Source organism: Thalassophryne amazonica, chromosome 9 (assembly GCF_902500255.1).
Source record: "Thalassophryne amazonica chromosome 9, fThaAma1.1, whole genome shotgun sequence".
NCBI classification, from domain to species: domain Eukaryota; kingdom Metazoa; phylum Chordata; class Actinopteri; order Batrachoidiformes; family Batrachoididae; genus Thalassophryne; species Thalassophryne amazonica.
The window spans coordinates 90,123,840-90,148,183 of record NC_047111.1 but is presented as its reverse complement, the minus strand read 5'-3'; the positions used below and the strand labels follow the sequence as shown (position 1 = coordinate 90,148,183).

Here is a 24,344-nt window from a genome sequence, read left to right as displayed (position 1 = left end):
ACAGTATTTTAGTTGTTCATAAATATCCAGTGAAGCTTTAAGGGTGAATCTACACTAATTAATGTATTTATGTAGTCAGAGTTTTTGTTTTTCCTGCGATATTAAAAGTGATGGAGAGAAAAGGGAATACTGTAGCTATGGGCATGTTTAATCCATCAGATCTGACCCCAGCAGAACAACTAATTATAGCCATGACACTTGAATAAATGTCTCTTGCCATCTGAGAAAGGCTTCAGCAGTGAATCTAGTGTACAGTAGAAACCGGTCAGTGGCTTAAATAAGTTGTGACAAATGATATTTTGTATTTGTAAAAGTTGTATAATAGTAGTCAGCACATGACGTTAAAAGTTTTGATAAAATCTTAAAAGTAAACAGAGTTTATGCTTCCGCCAAGATCCAGTGGAGAATATTCTGATCTGGTTCTTTGTCTGTCATCAAATCTACAAATATTTCTCACAGCGCACGACATGCTACTTTCCTAGTTGTCTCTGCCCCCGACCGCCAGCACAAATCAGGTTTTTTATAGTCATGACTTTGGTGACAAAATGATCCCAACATACAAAACCATTACATCATGAACTGAAAGTGGGATTCCACTGTGGCCATTCACATTCTCTTTGTCTCTTCAGTGTCACTAGGTCGCCTCGACCTCGTCAGAATCAACTATCCAAATAAGGATTTCCTGTCATTAATTTCACAGATTGCTTTGGAATGCAGGAAAAGGCCTATAGGTTTTTAAATTTGTTTGAAATACAGCAAAGTGTAGTTTGTATCAGGGCCAAAGGTTTAAACAAGGAAGTCGTGATCTTTTTCAGTATTTTTTCCACCTTTGGTTTTAACAGAAAGATCTGCTCTCTGGTCTCTGAGATATACGAGTAGCAAGAGGTGGTTTTGTCAGTGTCAAAGGTCAAAAACTGGACATTCTGTCCATTTTCAGGGAAAAATAAATAAAAATTCCAATTGGATTCAATAGAAATTCCGGTATCTGCGTAATTTGAGCCCCATATTTGCTCTCTAGCCTTGGTGATTACTGAAATACAGCAAGATACGCAATGGCAGACCAAATGGCAGGTGGCATCAGTGATGAGAGAGTCAGTATTTAGCTTCACAGATTGTCCTTAGAATGCATGAAAAAGGCTATTAAATGATTAAATGACTCAAAGGCTATAGATTTTTACATTTTTTCTGTATTGGGGCACATCCAACAAAGTCACAAGCCCCCCCCCCCCCCCCCCAACACACTGGAATGTTTGTAAATTATAAGGGTCAAAATAAATACATACTTTTTAAAAAAAAAATGGAAGTTTGGTTCACTTTCAGATAAAAATAAATAAATAAATAAAATTATCCAATTGGGTCCAATATAATCTTGGGGTCTCTCAGTAATTTATAGAATTTTAATTAACAAGAATTTTATTGCCATTATAATGACAATGCATCAGTTTCTGGCAAAGTGTTTCAATAGAGCCTGTAAAAGCGCAAACCTGGCAAATTAATCCAAAATAAAGAAGGGGCAACCTTGGCTTGAGTCTCCCATGTGCCTTCTGACAAACTAAAATCATGAAGCTGTGCTTTCACTCTTATCAATCATCTTTTGTACTTAAAAAGTCAGTTTTCCTGATATTGTTTACGTTGACACTGAGTTTGGTAGATTTGTGTAACTGGTGATATTAAACCGTTGAATGCTCAAACTATAAACAGACATTTCACACCCATCTGCACACATCACCTCAGTTACTGCATTTTTAGTAAATATGAAGCAATTCAGTGCCATGCAAGAAAAAAACTATTCATATATTGACTCTATGGATGTCAATTTATGTGACATCAGAAAGGCAGCCCCCTGTAAACTCACGATACATAAATTAGTTCATCCTTCAGAACTCTGACTTGTTCCAACCTACTTAGTAGGTCGTGGAGTTGTCTGGACCACAATGGTTGAACCGAAAGCAGGACTAGATGCTCCTCCAGGGCATTCACTATCAGCATAGGCGAATTACAAGATCCTGGAAGTTCATGTTGGTCACGATCCACCTGACATGAGGCCCACAGACAGACAGACAGACATGATATCCATAGCTCCTTGGTGGTGGTAGAAATTCTAAGATCTATTCTTGATCGCTTTCTGAATTTTAATACTGTTGTAGCTTTATTAAGTGCCAACAGATTTGCTGGCATCGCTACTCAGTGAGCCACTAGGATGCCCTTTACATTTTTAATACTGCCATTTAATCACAGTTTGCATATCAATGGTATGTGCCCACTGTACTGCATATCTACCTGCTTCTTTGTATATGCTACAGTAATTGTATATATCGGTTAGTCGAATGTTGTTTTGGTGTCTAAACACTTGATACATCATTTCTTGTCTGATTTATACTTTTTGTGACCTGTTTTTCAACTTGTGCATTTTTCCAAGGTGTATGTAAAGCTTCTTCACCTTTTAAAGAAATTAAAGTAATTCTGAATCTGAGGGTGAAAAGTGTTTGATTTAATTTGTTTTTGTCCTGGTGCTCATTAACAATATATCTTCAAAATGTGATGCCCACACCATGGGTACAGCTTGTGAAAAAGATGAACTGGTTAGCTTTTAAGGTATTTAGTGAATATGTTTGCATATAAATGAGGATGAGGCCATTTTTGTGAACACGAAGACTTAATAAGAACACATGGTACACACTAGATGCATATACCGTAGGTACCCATTAGGTAGTAGATAAACTGATCAATGTTTACGATTATTTGGTGCATATATTTGCACATTAATGAAAAACAGTTAAGTTCTACACAGGCCTTAAGACCCGTAGGATCAGTGTCCATTCCTGGATACTGAAGCATATAAGAGTTTTCAGCTCCCCTGGATGTTACTGGACATCACAGGTTACTTCCCCAACTAAAGGCTGGTATTTATTTACACCTGAGGGGATTTGGAGGATACATTATGCAAGGACACGAATGGGTTGCCCGGAGCATCCATCTGGAATTGGAAGTCCATCACCTTTGTATATTTCTGAAGATTATTTCATTTTTTGTAAACAGAAGAAACACATGGGAGGTATTTAATCAATCAATCAATTTTTTTATATAGCGCCAAATCACAACAAACAGTTGCCCCAAGGCGCTTTATATTGTAAGGCAAGGCCATACAATAATTATGTAAAACCCCAACGGTCAAAACGACCCCCTGTGAGCAAGCACTTGGCTACAGTGGGAAGGAAAAACTCCCTTTTAACAGGAAGAAACCTCCAGCAGAACCAGGCTCAGGGAGGGGCAGTCTTCTGCTGGGACTGGTTGGGGCTGAGGGAGAGAACCAGGAAAAAGACATGCTGTGGAGGGGAGCAGAGATCGATCACTAATGATTAAATGCAGAGTGGTGCATACAGAGCAAAAAGAGAAAGAAACAGTGCATCATGGGAACCCCCCAGCAGTCTACGTCTATAGCAGCATAACTAAGGGATGGTTCAGGGTCACCTGATCCAGCCCTAACTATAAGCTTTAGCAAAAAGGAAAGTTTTAAGCCTAATCTTAAAAGGAGAGAGGGTGTCTGTCTCCCTGATCTGAATTGGGAGGAGCCTGAAAGCTGAAGGCTCTGCCTCCCATTCTACTCTTACAAACCCTAGGAACTACAAGTAAGCCTACAGTCTGAGAGCAAAGCGCTCTATTGGGGTGATATGGTACTACGAGGTCCCTAAGATAAGATGGGACCTGATTATTCAAAACCTTATAAGTAAGAAGAAGAATTTTAAATTCTATTCTAGAATTAACAGGAAGCCAATGAAGAGAGGCCAATATGGGTGAGATATGCTCTCTCCTTCTAGTCCCCGTCAGTACTCTAGCTGCAGCATTTTGAATTAACTGAAGGCTTTTTAGGGAACTTTTAGGACAACCTGATAATAATGAATTACAATAGTCCAGCCTAGAGGAAATAAATGCATGAATTAGTTTTTCAGCATCACTCTGAGACAAGACATTTCTGATTTTAGAGATATTGCGTAAATGCAAAAAAGCAGTCCTACATATTTGTTTAATATGCGCTTTGAATGACATATCCTGATCAAAAATGACTCCAAGATTTCTCACAGTATTACTAGAGGTCATGGTAATGCCATCCAGAGTAAGGATCTGGTTAGACACCATGTTTCTAAGATTGTGGGGCAAGTACAATAACTTCAGTTTTATCTGAGTTTAAAAGCAGGAAATTAGAGGTCATCCATGTCTTTATGTCTGTAAGACAATCCTGCAGTTTAGCTAATTGGTGTGTGTCCTCTGGCTTCATGGATAGATAAAGCTGGGTATCATCTGCGTAACAATGAAATTTAAGCAATACCGTCTAATAATACTGCCTAAGGGAAGCATGTATAAAGTGAATAAAATTGGTCCTAGCACAGAACCTTGTGGAACTCCATAATTAACTTTAGTCTGTGAAGAAGATTCCCCATTTACATGAACAAATTGTAATCTATTAGACAAATATGATTCAAACCACCGCAGCGCAGCGCCTTTAATACCTATGGCATTAATTTAATTTAATTAATTTATTAATTAAATTAATTATTATTATTTATTTCTTAATTAATTTAATACGTACACCACAGGTACCCCATGAGGAATGCGTAAGGCTAGGTGTATTTTTGGAATGTTTGATACATATACCTCATATTAGTGACACCTCAGTGGGATCAGGAGTTGTGCTACTAGTATGTAGACCTGGGTTCAATTCCCTGTCACAATTCCTGTTTGTGTCCTTGAACCAGACACTTTATCAGTCCATCCAGTTGAAAATGGATACCAGCCTTGGCTGGGGAAGTAACCCTCATCATATTGGTGTCCCATCCAAATTGAGTCATAGATTCTCTATATGAATACATGACCTGAAGTTTGATGCATGTATTTAATGAGGATGAAGTCACTATTTGAAAAAAAAAAAAAAATACATTGTAGGCACTTGATACACCTAATTTCCTCATGGGGAATACATGACCTGCAAATATTTTAGAGATGTCTGGTGTGTATATTTTATGTTAATGAGGATCAAGTTATTTTCTGTAAACACAGTAACAGTACATGGTAGGCACTCAACATGCTATCAATACTCTGGGGTGAATATATAACCTGGCTATAGCTTATGGATGTTTTGTGAATAAATTTCATATCGATGATCAGTGTTGTATAAAGTACTGGAAAATCACACTTAAGTAAAAGTACAGATACCCATTAAAAAAATGACTTTGGTAGAGGTTCAAGTCACCAATTGAAATGCTACTCAAGTAAAAGTCTTAAAGTATCTAGTATTTATTGTACTTAAGTATGACAAGTAATGTACAACTAAATGTACTCAAGTATTGAAGGTAAAAGTACAAGTAAATGTTAATAATCAAAAACTGATTTTTTTTATATTACAAAGTTTAGGCTTGTAAATGACTGGTAGTATTAGTCAAAGTACTGAAAATTGTGCACATCACACAAAAACACTTCAGAAACAAGGTTTCAAAACCTAATTAAGAGTAGGCTACTCACTAGGTGTTCACAGGAAACATTTATTTCTATATGTATTTATTTATTTTCATTGTTACATGGTTTTATCTTTTCTGTTGTGTTTTGTTTCATTAGGTTCTTTTTGTCTCTCTCTCTAAAATTGTATTGTAACATTATTAGTCTATTATTATTGACTATTATTGTCTGTTATGTAGACTATTATTGTTGTTACTATTATTAATATATGAATAAATTTTAAAAAAAATTACAATTTGACTCTTTTGCGACAATGAACGCTGAGCCATTAATTATACAGAAAACAAATCAACACAAACGTGCTGATGCGAACAGCTTAACGCTAACTTTAACATTGAAAACGCCATAAACATGCTAATGCGTTAGCATCGGTCCCGTTTTTACATTATAAAATACATCTATCAACTATTTCAGAACACCATAACAGGTCGGTTTAACATAAAAATATTAAATATTACTCAGACATATGCTCTTCAGGGTTTTAGCGGGGAAAATTTAGGATAAAGCGACAATGAAACCACGAATCACAGATCGCAGCACTGCTTCGATCTGCGAATCACTGCTTCGATTGGTTCAAGGTTCAAAGCAGAACCGTTGCAGACCCGCTGCAGGTCTGTAATCAATGTAGAGAAATGATCATTTTCCTGACAAGTGCGCAACTGCAAAAAAGCGTATCGGACATGCCTCATGACAAATCGGCCTGACTTTGTTGCAGTCACTAGTAATCAGTGGTGTCTCTGGGTGAAAACACGACTTTTTTCGTGTGTGTGTGTGTGTAATGAGTAACGGCATGGCGCATAGAAAATGTATCGAGTAGAAGTATGCAATTAAGGTCGGAAATGTAGTGAAGTACAACCCCTGGCAAAAATTATGGAATCACCGGCCTCGGAGGATGTTCATTCAGTTGTTTAATTTTGTAGAAAAAAAGCAGATCACAGACATGACACAAAACTAAAGTCATTTCAAATGGCAACTTTCTGGCTTTAAGAAACACTATAAGAAATCAAGAAAAAAAGATTGTGGCAGTCAGTAACGGTTACTTTTTTAGACCAAGCTGAGGAAAAAAATATGGAAACACTCAATTCTGAGGAAAAAATTATGGAATCACCCTGTAAATTTTCATCCCCAAAACTAACACCTGCATCATATCAGATCTGCTCGTTAGTCTGCATCTAAAAAGGAGTGATCACACCTTGGAGAGTTGTTGCACCAAGTGGACTGACATGAATCATGGCTCCAACACGAGAGATGTCAATTGAAACAAAGGAGAGGATTATCAAACTCTTAAAAGAGAGTAAATCATCACGCAATGTTGCAAAAGATGTTGGTTGCTCACAGTCAGCTGTGTCTAAACTCTGGACCAAATACAAACAACATGGGAAGGTTGTTAAAGGCAAACATACTGGTAGACCAAGGAAGACATCAAAGCGTCAAGACAGAAAACTTAAAGCAATATGTCTCAAAAATCGAAAAATGTACAACAAAACAAATGAGGAACGAATGGGAGGAAACTGGAGTCAACGTCTGTGACTGAACTGTAAGAAACCGCCTAAAGGAAATGGGATTTACATACAGAAAAGCTAAACGAAAGGCATCATTAACACCTAAACAGAAAAAAACAAGGTTACAATGGGCTAAGGAAAAGCAATTGTGGACTGTGGATGACTGGATGAAAGTCATATTCAGTGATGAATCTCGAATCTGCATTGGGCAAGGTGATGATGCTGGAACTTTTGTTTGGTGCCTTTCCAATGAGATTTATAAAGATGACTGCCTGAAGAGACATGTAAATTTCCACAGTCATTGATGATATGGGGCTGCATGTCAGGTAAAGGCACTGGGGAGATGGCTGTCATTACATCATCAATAAATGCACAAGTTTATGTTGATATTTTGGACAATTGAAAGGATGTTTGGGGATGATGAAATCATTTTTCAAGATGATAATGCATCTTGCCATAGAGCAAAAACTGCAAAAACATTCCTTGCAAAAAGACACATAGGGTCAATGTCATGGCATAGGGTCAATGTCAATGAGCAGATCTGATTTGATGCAGGTGTTAATTTGGGGGATGAAAATTTATAGGGTGATTCCATAATTTTTTCCTCAGAATTGAGTGATTCCATATTTTTTTCCTCTGCTTGGTCTAAAAAAGTAACCGTTACTGACTGCCACAATCTTTTTTTCTTGATTTCTTATAGTGTTTCTTAAAGCCAGAAAGTTGCCATTTGAAATGACTTTAGTTTTGTGTCATGTCTGTGATCTGCTTTTTTTCTACAAAATTAAACAACTGAATGAACATCCTCTGAGGCCGGTGATTCCATAATTTTTGCCAGGGGTTGTAAAAGTGAAAGTAAGCTGAATTAAAAAAACTCAAGTAAAGCACAAAGTCTCCCAAAACGGACTTAAGTACAGTAGTGAAGTATTTTTACTTCATTACTATACAACACTGTTGATGATCATGAAGTTGCTTTTCCACAGTAATGTTACTCAACGCTACCATATGTATGGAAAAAATCAATACATACTTTAGCACACAAATACGAGTATGCTAATTCGAGTATATTGCCGGAATCCTTCCAGCAACCATAATTCAGGCATATTTGGTCAAACTTCCTATTCAGAATACATGTATACTGCAATGACACAGAGAGATACCTGCCAATGTGTTTTTTTGTTTGTTGGTTTGTTTGTTTTGCAAGTACTACCTTTGCATAAACTGTATGGATATTAGACAGTTGAAGCTACTCTGATTTCAGTATTTTCATTCAAAAGAACAAAGAAGTAGATATTCAGCCAAATTTGAGCAAATGCACTTACAGGTATTTCAATTTGCGCTTTTGGAATTCAATTTGCATATTCTTTTGTCTATACTAGTTTTTAAAAGGTTAATTGCTTTTTAAATTACAATATTAAGTAATTGATTAGAAATACTAACTTTGCATTTGAAAACAAAAAATCTGACCATCATGTTATGGATGAAATGCAAACATCCAGATTTTCTTCTTGAAGAAGCATGAAAAACGTGGTTAGACAACAAGAAAGAGACAGAATGCAATAAAGTGAAATTTAGCATTTAAATTAGAAAAAGTGCACACCATTTTGGATTTAAAACAAGTCCTGACCTGAAAAAAGAACATTGTCAAACTGTGAGGGAAACATTATTAGCTGCACAGAAATGTATGAAATCATTGAAAGTGCACTAAACAGAACACAGAATTCTTTCACCTCTATGTTTTCCTGTTCGACTGTGTCACTCTGAGCTGCATATTAAATTGCGGGGAATTTCCACCAGCACCACAGGCTGAGCAGACCCACTGTTAGGCCCAATGTTCGGGCTGCTCTCTGAGAAAAATCAGCGTACAGTTGGGGAGTTTAAATGTGGATGAAAGAAGCCAAAGCAAAGCTCCAAGTGGCTGTCAAAGTCAGAAAAGTGACTGTTTGACAGGAAGACATAAAACTTAAAATAATCAGGCCGTCAACAGGCTTTTAACACGGACGGACGCTTCCTGAAGTTTAAAGTAAGAAACCCTAATGGGCCCAGTGTGTGTTGGACGAGCAGCCTGTGCACTGACCCAGTGCGTGCATGATGTGTGGAATCTCCTTGTGCTCATGTTGAACAATGATCTTTGCTGGAATATTTAGTACCTCTATGGATATTTTTAGATTCTCTTTTCCAAAAATGTTTGCTGTCTAAACAGGATGCAGAGATGGGAGCCATGTTTCCTGTTGCATCATTACACCCGTGCACAGCTGTTGCACATGTGTGGGTGTTCATTACATCCACCAAGGATGGAATAAAATAATCGGCATCTATTTATTTTTTTGACTGTCTGTTAGCAGGATTACGTCAAAATTACTGCATGGATTTTGACCAAATTTTCACCACAGCCAGATATAAGGCCATGGAAGACGCCATTAAATTTTGGAGGTGATTTGGATCCGCATCCAGTTTCTGGATCAGAATTTCACTTTATATAGGTTTTTAAGGATTATGTCAAAACTACTTCACGGATTCTCACCACATTTGCACCACAGACTAATATTAGGCCATGGAACACTCCACTGAATTTTGGAGGTGATCCAGATCCAGATTGGTGGATATCAAAAATCTCTGATTGCTCTTGTTTTTGTTCTTCTGTATGTAAACAAAATAACTCATAGACTCTGAGCAAACCTGGACAAAGTTCATGTTACAGCTTCACATTTCATGACAAATGTTTAGAAAACTGTAAAATGTGACATGCTGGACTTAAAGGTAGAGGTGAGACTATTTAACTAAAATTCTGCTCACAAAGAGCAGCACAAAAGAGTGAGGAGAAAACTGTGAACCTTGTGTCTCTTAGGGGTTTGAAGTCTGCATAGAAATTCACATTTGCACTGGCTGATATTTCTGTATTTAACACAGCAGACACACAGGGACAACATTCCCTTCCTGATGCAACTCCAGTCTTAATTGGAGAAACACAGCCCCTGGACATCTTAAAAGGTCTCCCATCCAAGTAGTAACCAGGGCTGACCTTCAGGGCCTACCTTCATGGCTGACCTTCAGGGCCTACCTTCATGGCTGACCTTCAGGGCCTACCTTCATGGCTGACCTTCAGGGCCTACCTTCATAGCTGACCTTCATCGCTGACCTTCCTACCTTCAGAGATCAGGCAGGAACACGTATACACAGAGCAGATAGACTGCCGTACAAAATCACATTTTATACATATATCTAACTTTACATATATCTATTTAGATATTACCATATACAGTTGTGCTCATAAGTTTACATACATTTTTTTTCTTGCCCATTTTTCAGAGAATATGAATGATAAAAACTTTTTTCCCACTCATGGTTAGTGGTTGGGTGAAGCCATTTATTGTCAGACAACTGTTTATGCTTTTTAAATTATAATTACAACAGAAACTACCCAAAAGACCCTGATTAAAAGTTTGCATACCCAAGTTCTTTATACTACTTCCCCTTTTAAAGGACATGTCACACTGAAATCATAACAGCTTAGATTTAGGCCGTTAGTGACCATCCGGTGATCCACCAGGATTACTTTGTGCACTTCTGTGACCGATTTAAAAGTATGTGGCATTCACAGCAAATAGCTACGGACAAACAAAGTACTCGTGAGTACTCGTATGTTTCCGACAGGTGATGTCGCTATTAGCGTCCCAGAGTGCACTTCAATGGAATGTAGCTGCTGATGTTAAGAGCTGAGACACAGATTAATTCCACAGTTGACATAAGTGTGATGTTGTGTTATGATGACTCGTTTTTAAATGAAAACTGTTCACTTTGATCCAGTCACAGTAAAAGCAGCAGCTCTGAGAAGATTCAGTGCACCTGCATGGCCATGAGCCATAAACGCAGCCTGTTGGTAACAATCTCTGCTAGAGGATCAGCTTTAAAAACTCTTAAAAAAAAATAAACTCTTAAAAAATACATCTGCTGCCAGTGAAGAAACGCTGTGGAGATGTTCATATTCACAGCGGCAGGAGACTCTCATCAGCTGCACAGCACACACACACACACACACACACACACACCTACAGTCAATTTAGAGTTTCATATTCACACGCACACACACACACACACATGCCTACAGTCAATTTAGAGTTTCATATTCACACGCACACACATATACACACTCCTACAATCAATTTAGAGTTTCATATTCACACAGACATACACACACATACACACATGCCTACAGTCAATTTAGAGTTTCATATTCACACACACACATACACACACGCCTACAGTCAATTTAGAGTTTCATATTCACACGCACACACACATACACACACGCCTACAGTCAATTTAGAGTTTCATATTCACACACACACACATACGTACACAAGCTCCTACAGAAATTTAGAGTTTCATATTCACACACCACAGACACACGCACGCACCTACAGTCAATTTAGAGTTTCATATTCACACAGACACACACACAAACACGCCTACAGTCAATTCAATTTCATATTCACACACACACATCCCTACAGTCAATTTAGAGTTTCATATTCACACACACACAACACACACACACCCCTACAGACATTTAGAGTTTCATATTCACACACCACATACACACGCACACACCTACAGTGAACTTAGAGTTTCATATTCACACAGACACACGCGCACACACACACACACACACATACACACATACACACACGCCTACAGTCAATTTAGAGTTTCATATTCACACACCACCTCCACACGCACACACCTACAGACATTTAGAGTTTCATATTCACACACCACATACACACGCACACACCTAGTCAATTTAGAGTTTCATATTCATACAGACACAGACGCGCACACACATACACACATACACACGCCTACAGTCAATTTAGAGTTTCATATTCACACACCACACACACACGCACACACCTACAGTCAATTTAGAGTTTCATATTCACACACACACACACATACACACACGCCTACAGTCAATTTACAGTTTCATATTCACACACCACATACACACGCACACACCTACAGTCAATTTAGAGTTTCATATTCACACACACACACATACACACACGCCTACAGTCAATTTACAGTTTCATATTCACACACCACATACACACGCACACACACACACACGCCTATAGTCAATTTAGAGTTTCATATTCACACACCACATACACACACACACACATACACACACGCCGACAGTCAATTTAGAGTTTCATATTCACACAGACATACACACACATACACACATGCCTACAGTCAATTTAGAGTTTCATATTCACACACACACATACACACACGCCTACAGTCAATTTAGAGTTTCATATTCACACGCACACACACACATACACACACGCCTACAGTCAATTTAGAGTTTCATATTCACACACACACACATACGTACACAAGCTCCTACAGAAATTTAGAGTTTCATATTCACACACCACAGACACACGCACGCACCTACAGTCAATTTAGAGTTTCATATTCACACAGACACACACACAAACACGCCTACAGTCAATTCAATTTCATATTCACACACACACATCCCTACAGTCAATTTAGAGTTTCATATTCACACACACACAACACACACACACCCCTACAGACATTTAGAGTTTCATATTCACACACCACATACACACGCACACACCTACAGTCAACTTAGAGTTTCATATTCACACAGACACACGCGCACACACACACACACACACATACACACATACACACACGCCTACAGTCAATTTAGAGTTTCATATTCACACACCACCTCCACACGCACACACCTACAGACATTTAGAGTTTCATATTCACACACCACATACACACGCACACACCTAGTCAATTTAGAGTTTCATATTCATACAGACACAGACGCGCACACACATACACACATACACACGCCTACAGTCAATTTAGAGTTTCATATTCACACACCACCTCCACACGCACACACCTACAGTCAATTTAGAGTTTCATATTCACACACCACATACACACGCACACACCTAGTCAATTTAGAGTTTCATATTCATACAGACACAGACGCGCACACACATACACACGCCTACAGTCAATTTAGAGTTTCATATTCACACACCACACACACACGCACACACCTACAGTCAATTTAGAGTTTCATATTCACACACACACACATACACACACGCCTACAGTCAATTTACAGTTTCATATTCACACACCACATACACACGCACACACCTACAGTCAATTTAGAGTTTCATATTCACACACACACACATACACACACGCCTACAGTCAATTTACAGTTTCATATTCACACACCACATACACACGCACACACACACACACGCCTATAGTCAATTTAGAGTTTCATATTCACACACCACATACACACACACACACATACACACACGCCGACAGTCAATTTAGAGTTTCATATTCACACGCACACACACACACACATACACACACGCCTACAGTCAATTTAGAGTTTCATATTCACACGCACACACACACACACACATACACACACGCCTACAGTCAATTTAGAGTTTCATATTCACACGCACACACACACACACACACACATACACACATGCTTACAGTCAATTTAGAGTTTCATATTCACACACACACAACACACACACCCCTACAGACATTTAGAGTTTCATATTCACACACCACATACACACGCACACACCTACAGTCAATTTAGAGTTTTATATTCACACAGACACGCACACACACACATACAGTCAATTTAGAGTTTCATATTCACACATACACACACACCTATAGTCAATTTAGAGTTTCATATTCACACACACACATACACACACATACAGTCAATTTAGAGTTTCATATTCACACATACACACACACCTACAGTCAATTTAGAGTTTCATATTCACACAGACACGCACACACACACATACAGTCAATTTAGAGTTTCATATTCACACACACACACACACACATACAGTCAATTTAGAGTTTCATATTCACACATACACACACACACATAGTCAATTTAGAGTTTCATATTCACACACACACACACACACACACACACACACACACACACACACACACACACACACAGTCAATTTAGAGTTTCATATTCACACACACACACACACACACACACACACACACACACACACACACACACACACACACACACACACACACACACACATACAGTCAATTTAGAGTTTCATATTCACACATACACACACACCTACAGTCAATTTAGAGTTTCATATTCACACAGACACGCACACACACACATAGTCAATTTAGAGTTTCATATTCACACACACACACACATAGTCAATTTAGAGTTTCATATTCACACATACACACACACCTACAGTCAATTTACAGTTTCATATTCACACAGACACACACACACACACATAGTCAATTTAGAGTTTCATATTCACACATACACACACGCCTACAGTCAATTTAGAGGTTCATATTCACACACACACACACACACACACATACAGTCAATTTAGAGTTTCATATTCACACATACACACACACCTACAGTCAATTTAGAGTTTCATATTCACACAGACACACACACACACACATACAGTCAATTTAGAGTTTCATATTCACACAGACACACACGCCTACAGTCAATTTAGAGTTTCATATTCACACATACACACACGCCTACAGTCAATTTAGAGTTTCATATTCACACAGACACGCACACACACATACAGTCAATTTAGAGTTTCATATTCACACATACACACACACCTACAGTCAATTTAGAGTTTCATATTCACACAGACACACACGCCTACAGTCAATTTAGAGTTTCATATTCACACATACACACACGCCTACAGTCAATTTAGAGTTTCATATTCACACAGACACACACACATACAGTCAATTTAGAGTTTCATATTCACACATACACACACGCCTACAGTCAATTTAGAGTTTCATATTCACACAGACACGCACACACACATACACACACGCCTACAGTCAATTTAGTGTTTCATATTCACACACCACATACACACGCAGACACCTACAGTCAATTTAGAGTTTCATATTCACACACACACACACACACACACACACACACACACACACACACACACACACACACACACACACACACACACACACACACACACACACACACACACACACACACACACACACACACACACCCCTACAGTCAATCCAGAGTTTCTAATTCAGTCTTTGGAGGAAGCCACACAAACACAAGGACCAGGTGGGAAATGATCCCAGGTCCTTTTGTCTGTAAGGCAACAGTACTATCCAGGAATACACTGTGCCACCAAATGTATCATCCTGGTGGAAAATCATAATCTCCACCACCCCCCCCCCCCCCCCCCCCAAAAATGTGAAAACCGGATACTAGGTGCACTGGGCAGAGGTATAATGTAAGCAAAGAAAAATAAATGATTGACTGATTGGTAGACATGAATACTTTATAGCCATTCTGCTCTCCTCATCGCCGTCTTCTTCTCCCTCTTCTTCTTCTTTTCTTTTCACACCAACAGTTGTAGTTGGTGGGCTGGAGTAGGCTACAATATGACAGGTCATTGTGTGAGACTGCCTATTAGGTCGCAACAGATGGCGCTCAGCTGCTGAAAATGCTGTAGCATACAGTGCATCCAGAAAGTGTTCTCAACACTTTTTCCACATTTTGTTATGTTACAGCCTTATTCCAAAATTGAGTAAATTCATGTTTTCCCTCAAAATTCTACTTACAACACCCCATAATGACAACATGAAAAGCTTTTTTTATTATTATTTTTTAAAAATAAAAAACTATGAAATCACATGTACATAAGCATTCACACCCTTTGTTCAATACTTTACTGATGCACCTTTGGCAGCAATTACAGCCTCAAGTCTTCTTGAATATGATGCCACAAGCTTGGTGCACCTATTTTTGGCCAGTTTTGTCTGTTCCTCTTTGCAGCACCTCTCGAGCTCCATCAGGTTGGATGGGGAGCGTCGGTGCACAGCCATTTTCAGATCTCTCCAGAGATGTTCAATCAGTTTCAGGTCTGGGTTCTTGCTGGGCCACTCAAGGAATATACATCACAATTTGGGCTTCTATTTAAAGTTCGTGTTGGACTTTAGCAGCAGTAGAACACCAAAATGTAACACCCTTTTCTGTTGTTTATAAATTAATAAAATATGAAATGACACGGATCATGAAATATTTGTACCACTGAACTCATGAACATTCATTATTTGTATAATATTTACTCAGTGTGTGAATAATTTTAAGATTTGAAACAGTCTGTTTGCATGAGGACTGCAGCTTTCAGCCAACCAATGGACAGCATTAATGGACGTATTTCGACTTATGACTAACTTACAAGAAACGTGTGTCAACAATCGTACAACTTACCTGCAACTTATGTCCCGCATATGCGTAACGTATAACATAAGATAAACTTTATTGATCTCACAGAGGAGAAATTCACAATGTGTGAGACATACGCTGGCATGTGGCGAAAATATTCTGCATGCCAAAATTTTTTGAGGTACTCCTTATATTACAACGTGCATCAGCGTGCTTCAATGTGCTCTTAACTTATACAAAACGTACCCATAACTTATTAGACGTACTACACCAGCATTTTTAATAAGGTCAGCATGTAAGTCCCTTCGGCGGCTCCCTTGTTTGCACTCGAGGTCGCCACAGCAAATCCAAGGTGCATCTGCATGTTGAATTGGCACAGGTTTTACGCCGCATCCCCTTCCTGATGCAACTCCACATTACATGGAGAAATGTGGCAGGGGTGGGATTTGAACCCAGAACCTTCTGAACTAAAACTAAGCGCATTAACCACTTGGCCACCACCCCTGCTCGGTGGTGGTCAGCATATGCTGGCTAAATCGTCAAGGTGTGACAGGGGTATTCGGAGTGGCCTCCGTCTGGCCACTCTACCATACAGGCCTGATTGGTGGATTGCTGCAGAGATGGTTGTCCTTCTGGAAGGTTCTGCTCTCTCCACAGAGGAATGCTGGAGCTCTGACAGTGACCATCATGTTCTTGGTCACCTCCCTGACTAAGGCCCTTCTTCCCCAATCACGCAGTTCAGATGGGCAGCCAGCTCTAGGTAGAGTCCTGGTGGATAGGAACTTCTTACATTTATGGATGATGGAGGCCACTGTGCTCGTTGGGATTTTCAAAGCAGCAGAAATATATTTCCCAACCCAACACTGAGCTACAGCTCAGGGTTTACCACACAATCACACAAAGATCTTGCGTGTCAGGTTGTGTTGATTACTGTTGTACTCTGTTTGTAGTACTGCGCTCCGCCCTGCTATGAAAGGACGTCGTGGTCACATCAAATTAGTACTTGCATTGTCTCCGAAGTGTGATGCTCTTCCGTGTGTTTGGGCCAAGACACAGACATTTTGACATGGGTAAAGCTGTGCCAATGTTACGGTTGAACACACACACACAAAAACAATTTCAAAAGTATTTATTTGTTGTTGAAATGTTTTTTTAATTTGTAGTTTATGTAGTAAAATCCTACACCGCATCACTTTGACTTTGTAAAATGTTAAAAATAACAATTATTACACAGTGTATTGACATCACCTTAAAGGTACTGATTAAATGTCCACTCCATTGTGATACCCCTTATCAAAGAAAGTTTGATTCAGAACAAACAGGTTTAGACATTCTGCAATCACTATCATTTTGGTCCAAAAAAACATGTGAAAAACATCTGCTAGTTGTAGCATCTTCATTTTGTGGTCAAGTTATTTGCATGAGACATTTCTATATGTTTTAATTGAAGATCTTTTCAAAAAATTAAGCATTACCATGGTAACAGTTAAAAACTATAAAATTCACCCTCTGCTTGGATGCCAGGAGGCTAGAGAGCAGCTTTTGGTCTTAAATTACTCCGAGAAGCCAAGTTTCAATTTGAACCAATTGAACATTTATCCTTAAAATGACCAGAAACACCTTTGACCACAATGAAATCATCCCTTCCTGTATCTCAGTAACCACTGAGGTCAGACAGCCGATTTTTGTCTTAAATTACTCAGCAATCTCAAGTTTCTCTCTGATATACTTAAAGTTTCCCTGAGAATGATGAATACCTGTTCGGAGTTTGGATTTCCAAGACATTCAACAAAAACTGCTCCCCTTAAGAGGTAAATGTTGAATATTTCAATTATAGTTGAATGTTAAGTTGTTTTTTTTTTTAAAAACAATTTAAAAGTCCATTTATTTTATCTTTATTTACCTAATTACAGTTGTAAAGCAGGTAGATCAGTGAGATAAGGAGTTGAGCTACTATGCTAACCTGGGTTCAGTTTCCGGTCCAGCTCCCTGTGTTGTTGGACAAGAGCTTTCATCTACATTATCTCAGTCCACAGAGATATAAATGGGTGCTGTCATTGGCTGGTAAAGTAACTTGTGATGGACTGTTGTCCCTTCCAGGGGGAGTTGTCGACTTTCATCCATTTCAGGGATAAGCACAGGCACTAACAGGCCTCAAGTCCCATGGAAATATAGACCTGGATTGGACGTGCGCGCCTCAATCTATTAGTGTCGCTCAGGACAGGAAGGCACCATTACTAAGGGTGGAGATGTGCCGATCATCAATAATAAACTGACTGCTTTTTTTGCACTAGCGTCGCTATTTCTTAACAGATTTTAATAAATGTAGACTTGTTTTAAAGCCCTTTGAAAGCTCTTTCCAATGAACCCATGCATGTGTGAGTGAAAAAAAACTTTTATGTAAAATGCAGAAATTTGGGGAAATTATGACAAACTGTGCTGCTTTTCTCTCTCTATTGTCACTATTTGTTAACAGATTTTAATAAAAGTAGGCTTGTTTTAAAGCGCTTTAATTGCTCTTTCTAATGAACCCATACATGCCTGGGTAGAAAAAAATGTTTTATGTAAAGTGTGGAAATTTGGGGAATTTACTGTGTTTTTTCTTGTCGATGGATTTTTATAAATGAAGCCTTGTAAGTTGTATTCAAGCTGATTAAAAGTTCTGATAAAAAAAAATCCTTATGTATTAAAATATAAATCTGAAGTATGCCTTGCCATTGTGGTCATTTACCTTGCTGCTTTTTCCACTGTAATATTACTGCTAGTCTTTTAATGACAACAACATCTATATATGATTTTTTTACTAGCATTTTATTACAAGTAGATATAAAGCCATTCACCATCCCTGGTTCTCAAGACCAGGCACCTAAGTGGCTCTACTTTTACTATTTTACTCTTCCTTTTTAGATATACCTTTATATACTAGCATAGCTCCACCTTACAATTGGAATATAATATATAAGATATACCTTACTGAATTTTCATATCATATTAAACAACAACTGCAAGTATATACACTCAAAAATATAAACACAACACTTTTGGTTTTGCTCCCATTTTGTATGAGATGAACTCAAAGATCTAAAACTTTTTCCACATACACAATATCACCATTTCCCTCAAATATTGTTCACAAACCAGTCTAAATCTGTGATAGTAAGCACTTCTCCTTTGCTGAGATAATCCATCCCACCTCACAGGTGTGCCATATCAAGATGCTGATTAGACACCATGATTAGTGCACAGGTGTGCCTTAGACTGCCCACAATAAAAGGCCACTCTGAAAGGTGCAGTTTTGTTTTATTGGGGGGGGATACCAGTCAGTATCTGGTGTGACCACCATTTGCGTCATGCAGTGCAACACATCTCCTTCGCATAGAGTTGATCAGGTTGTCAATTGTGGCCTGTGGAATGTTGGTCCACTCCTCTTCAATGGCTGTGCGAAGTTGCTGGATATTGGCAGGTATGCCGGCCATGCAAGAACTGGGACATTTTCCGCTTCCAAGAACTGTGTACAGATCCTTGCAACATGGGGCCGTGCATTATCCTGCTACAACATGAGGTGATGTTCTTGGATGTATGGCACAACAATGAGCCTCAGGATCTCGTCACGGTATCTCTGTGCATTCAAAATGCCATCAATAAAATGCACCTGTGTTCTTCGTCCATAACAGATGCCTGCCCATACCATAACCCCACCGCCACCATGTGCCACTCGATCCACATTGACATCAGAAAACCGCTCACCCACACGACGCCACGCACGCTGTCTGCCATCTGCCCTGGACAGTGTGAACCGGGATTCATCCGTGAAGAGAACACCTCTCCAACGTGCCAAACGCCAGCAAGGACAAACGAGGACAAACTGGAGTCAGGTCGAGACCCCGATGAGGACGACGAGCATGCAGATGAGCTTCCCTGAGATGGTTTCTGACAGTTTGTGCAGAAATTCTTTGGTTATGCAAACCGACTGTTTCAGCAGCTGTCCGAGTGGCTGGTCTCAGACGATCTTGGAGGTGAACATGCTGGATGTGGAGGTCCTGGGCTGGTGTGGTTACACGTGGTCTGCGGTTGTGAGGCTGGTTGGATGTACTGCCAAATTCTCTGAAACGCCTTTGGAGACGACTTATGGTAGAGAAATGAACTTTCAATACACGAGCAACAGCTCTGGTTGACTTTCCTGCTGTCAGCATGCCAATTGCACGCTCCCTCAAATCTTGCGACATCTGTGGCATTGTGCTGTGTGATAAAACTGCACCTTTCAGAGTGGCCTTTTATTGTGGACAGTCTAAGGCACACCTGTGCACTAATCATGGTGTCTAATCAGCATCTTGATATGGCACACCTGTGAGGTGGGATGGATTATCTCAGCAAAGGAGAAGTGCTCACTATCACAGATTTAGACTGGTTTGTGAACAATATTTGAGGGAAATGGTGATATTGTGTATGTGGAAAAAGTTTTAGATCTTTTGAGTTCATCTCATACAAAATGAGAGCAAAACCAAAAGTGTTGCATTTATATTTTTGTTGAGTGTAGTTTTGAGTTTGTAGCATCAACAGCAGATGCTACTATTATTGTGAACACCCCCTTTTCTACTTTTTTTTTTTTTACTAATAGCCCAATTTCATAGCCTTAAGAGTGTGCATGTCATGAATGCTTGGTCTTGTTGGATTTGTGCGAATCTACTGAATCTACTGGTACCTTGTTTCCCATGTAACAATAAGAAATATACTCAAAATCTGGATTAATCTTTTTAGTCACATAGCACTACTATTATTCTGAACACTACTGTACATTAAGGGTCTTGTACAGTTTAGTATTGGAGAATTTTTGTAGTTGGTGCAATTGATGGTGAAGCACTGGCTGCCTTTTTTCCTCTCATTTCGCTTCTGTTTAACAGGCTCAAGGTGCTCTCTCCACCCTTAGTAATGGCCGCCGTGCGGCACGCCACTAGTCACGTGACGTCCATTCCAGGTCTGTATTTCCATGTCAAGTCCTATACAGGATTAATGCAAAAGGGAAACGGTTTTATGTTGTGAAGACGTTGACACCAACAAGTACAAAAATCACCTTTGGTGATGGCTTGTGAGTTTGGAAAAACATGCCTGGCCTTATATTTTCCATAGTGTTTGTGAGTTAGCAGGATCACTTGTCTGGAGATTCCACTTGGTAGAATGATGAATTTTCTCAAGAGAAATGTCTCATTAAATTTGAATGTGGATCCAGACGTAGGTATAGGATTGTTTGTTCTTTTTGTCAACATAGCGAGTTGGGGCATCAACAGCAGCACCATATATTTACTGTCAGTGACAGCCGCACAATACACACATCACCAATGCGTCACTCTGTCATCACAACACAAAATAGCTCTAATTAATTCTTAGAACAAGATGAAATATCTGCGACACAAGCGTTGCAAAGGGCTTCGTGATTAAAGTTTATTGTGACATTTGGTTCCACCTATCGCCCATGTTCATTTCAACTTCAAAGCTGGTATTCCAGGTAACCACCCAACAGGCAGAAATCTACAGTTTAGAGAAGTGAACACTTAAACCCTTCCAGTGTTAAGAACAGCAATGTGCTGCACGCACATGTGCGCCAGCTATTAGGATGGGAAAAGACAAAAGAAAAAAACAAAACAGGTGTGTGTGTGTGTGGGGGGGGGGGGGGGGGGGGGGGGGGGGGGTACTTGGCCAGGAAGCACAGTTTAACGGTTATTGGGGTGGTGCTGGAATTTCAATCAGTGGCGCAGGAAGCTCCAGGAAGGGTTGCCATATTTTAAGAAACTTTTTAAAACCATGGAGAGAATGTTTGATTTTCTTCCATTTCAGACAAGTTTGTGCATCTTTTATCCAGTGGGTGTGAGATGGATGGTGAGGACTCTTCCAGTGTATCAAAATAATTTGCCAAGGTAACCGTGGGAGAAATGCAACATGGTCAGCAAAATGGAAGGGGAGGGACTGAGCAATGAGAAGGACAAGTAATAGGAATTTTTGCAGCCCAAAAATAAAAATTTGAAATTGCGCAATGCAAGGCCGATTAAGTCTTTGGACATTTGTGAAATATTCTTATGAATTCTAGCGTTTTTGGTCATTTTGGGAGGTGATGGTCCAGTGGTTAAGCGTTGGGCTTGAGACCAGACGATCCTTGGTTCAAACCCCAGCCTGACCAGAAAATCACTAAGGGCCCTTGGGAAAGGTCCTTAATCCCCTACCTGCTCCCGGTGTGTAGTGAGAGCCTTGTATGGCAGCACCCTGGCATCGGGGTGAATATGAGGCATTATTGTAAAGTGCTTTGAGCATCTGATGCAGATGGAAAAGCGCTATATAAATGCAGTCCATTTACCATTGTTAGTACGAACGGAGGTAAGAGGGGGAAATATAAAACATTAATGCAGGAGATAAATTTATTGCCAAATCCAAAACTTTTGAATGTGTAGAACAAATATGGCTATTCAACGTGGCCAAATGCCTTCTCAGCACCCACTGAAATGACCAGCTCAGGAAGAAGAACAGGGTCAGTACAATGTAGAGTACTATTATGTTCACCAAGGACAGAATAAAATCATAGGCGTTTATTTATTTATCTGTCTGTCTGTTAGCAGGTTTACATCAAAACTACTGCACGTTTTGATCTTCACAATTACATATTAGGCCATGGAAGACTCCATTAAATTTTGGAGGCGATGCAGATCCGGACTCTGGCTCAAGATTTTACTTTATATAGGCTTTGAAGGATTATGTAAAAAAAAAAAAAAAAAAGCTTCATGGATTCTCACCAAATTTGCACTACAGATTGATATTAGGGCATGGAACACTCCTCTGAATTTTGGAGGTGATCTGAATCCAGACTGGTGGATGTCAGAAAACTCAGATTGCTTTTGTATTAATATGCTCGTATGTTGTGAAAGGAATGTCTATCCTTAATAAATCCAGCTTGGTCTGGGAGGATAATAGATGTCATTACAGCCTCTAAGCATCTTGACGGCATTTTAGCCAACACCTTGACATGTGCACACAACAAAGAGTTATACAGTAGGACAATAACTGCTACAAAGAAGAGGGTTTTTTATCCAAACAAAAAAAGAAGGTTCTCCGTGATTCTGCCAGCCACAATAGTGTGGTGCAACCAGGTCTGGACAAAATGTACAGAAAAGGCATGCCGGTGCAACACAAATGACTGCGTAATAAATTATTATTTAAAGGTGCATAATAAAAGATCGGGACTGACGTTTTGATGTAATGTTACAGCAAGACAGGCTTTTATGTTTCTTTAAAATGAGAAAAATTGTAGCATGGTGTAATGTAGGGGGAGAACGCAAAATTCCAAAGATTTGTTAAACATATTTAACAGTTGAGGGGATAACTGATCAGCAAATATTTTCAAAAATTCATCAGGAAAAGCCTACAGGTCTGCCTTTCTCAGCAGGGCCATTATGATCTACTCAGTTATGTCAGCTTGACGGATGCTGTATCATTCATACCTAGCCGTAGACTTGCAACTTCTGGATAGTATTTGCAACTTCTGTAGTATTTTGGATACTACAGCCATACTACAGATACTACAGATATTTGGATTTAGGATATCACAGATAGGAGGCCTACGAAAAACTGAGTGCACACATTTTACCAACCCAGTCTCACAGTTCGCGGCCGAAAATTACATTAATCTATGGGTTTGGGACGGGGACACGAAAACGGGGCGCTTTTCGGTATGGGGGTACAAAATGTGGGGTGACGGGGGGGGGGTATGACAGGTTATGGTTAAGGGAGAGTAGACACTTACGCTATGGTTAGAGTAAGGAGAACGGGGAGGATTATAAATAGCAAAATTAAAAAAACTGTCACAAAAATGGGACGCCTTTCGTGACAGGGGCACAACAGAAAACATGAGCGAGCCCCAGGTTTATCAAGGTTGTTTCAAAAAACAATCCATTAATTTGAGAGGCGTTGTCAGTCTGCTGTAT

At 39.3% G+C, this 24,344-nt stretch overlaps 1 long non-coding RNA gene across 1 annotated transcript; it reads right to left on the bottom strand.

Moving 5' to 3' along the window:
- Positions 1-247: 247 nt before the first annotated feature.
- LOC117517642 lies at positions 248-23,407 on the bottom strand. Its single transcript, XR_004562779.1, has 4 exons — positions 23,395-23,407; positions 19,512-19,519; positions 10,926-10,942; positions 248-360 (listed from the first exon to the last, which is right to left on the bottom strand). It is a non-coding gene; the product is annotated as an uncharacterized LOC117517642 (long non-coding RNA).
- Positions 23,408-24,344: the final 937 nt, after the last annotated feature.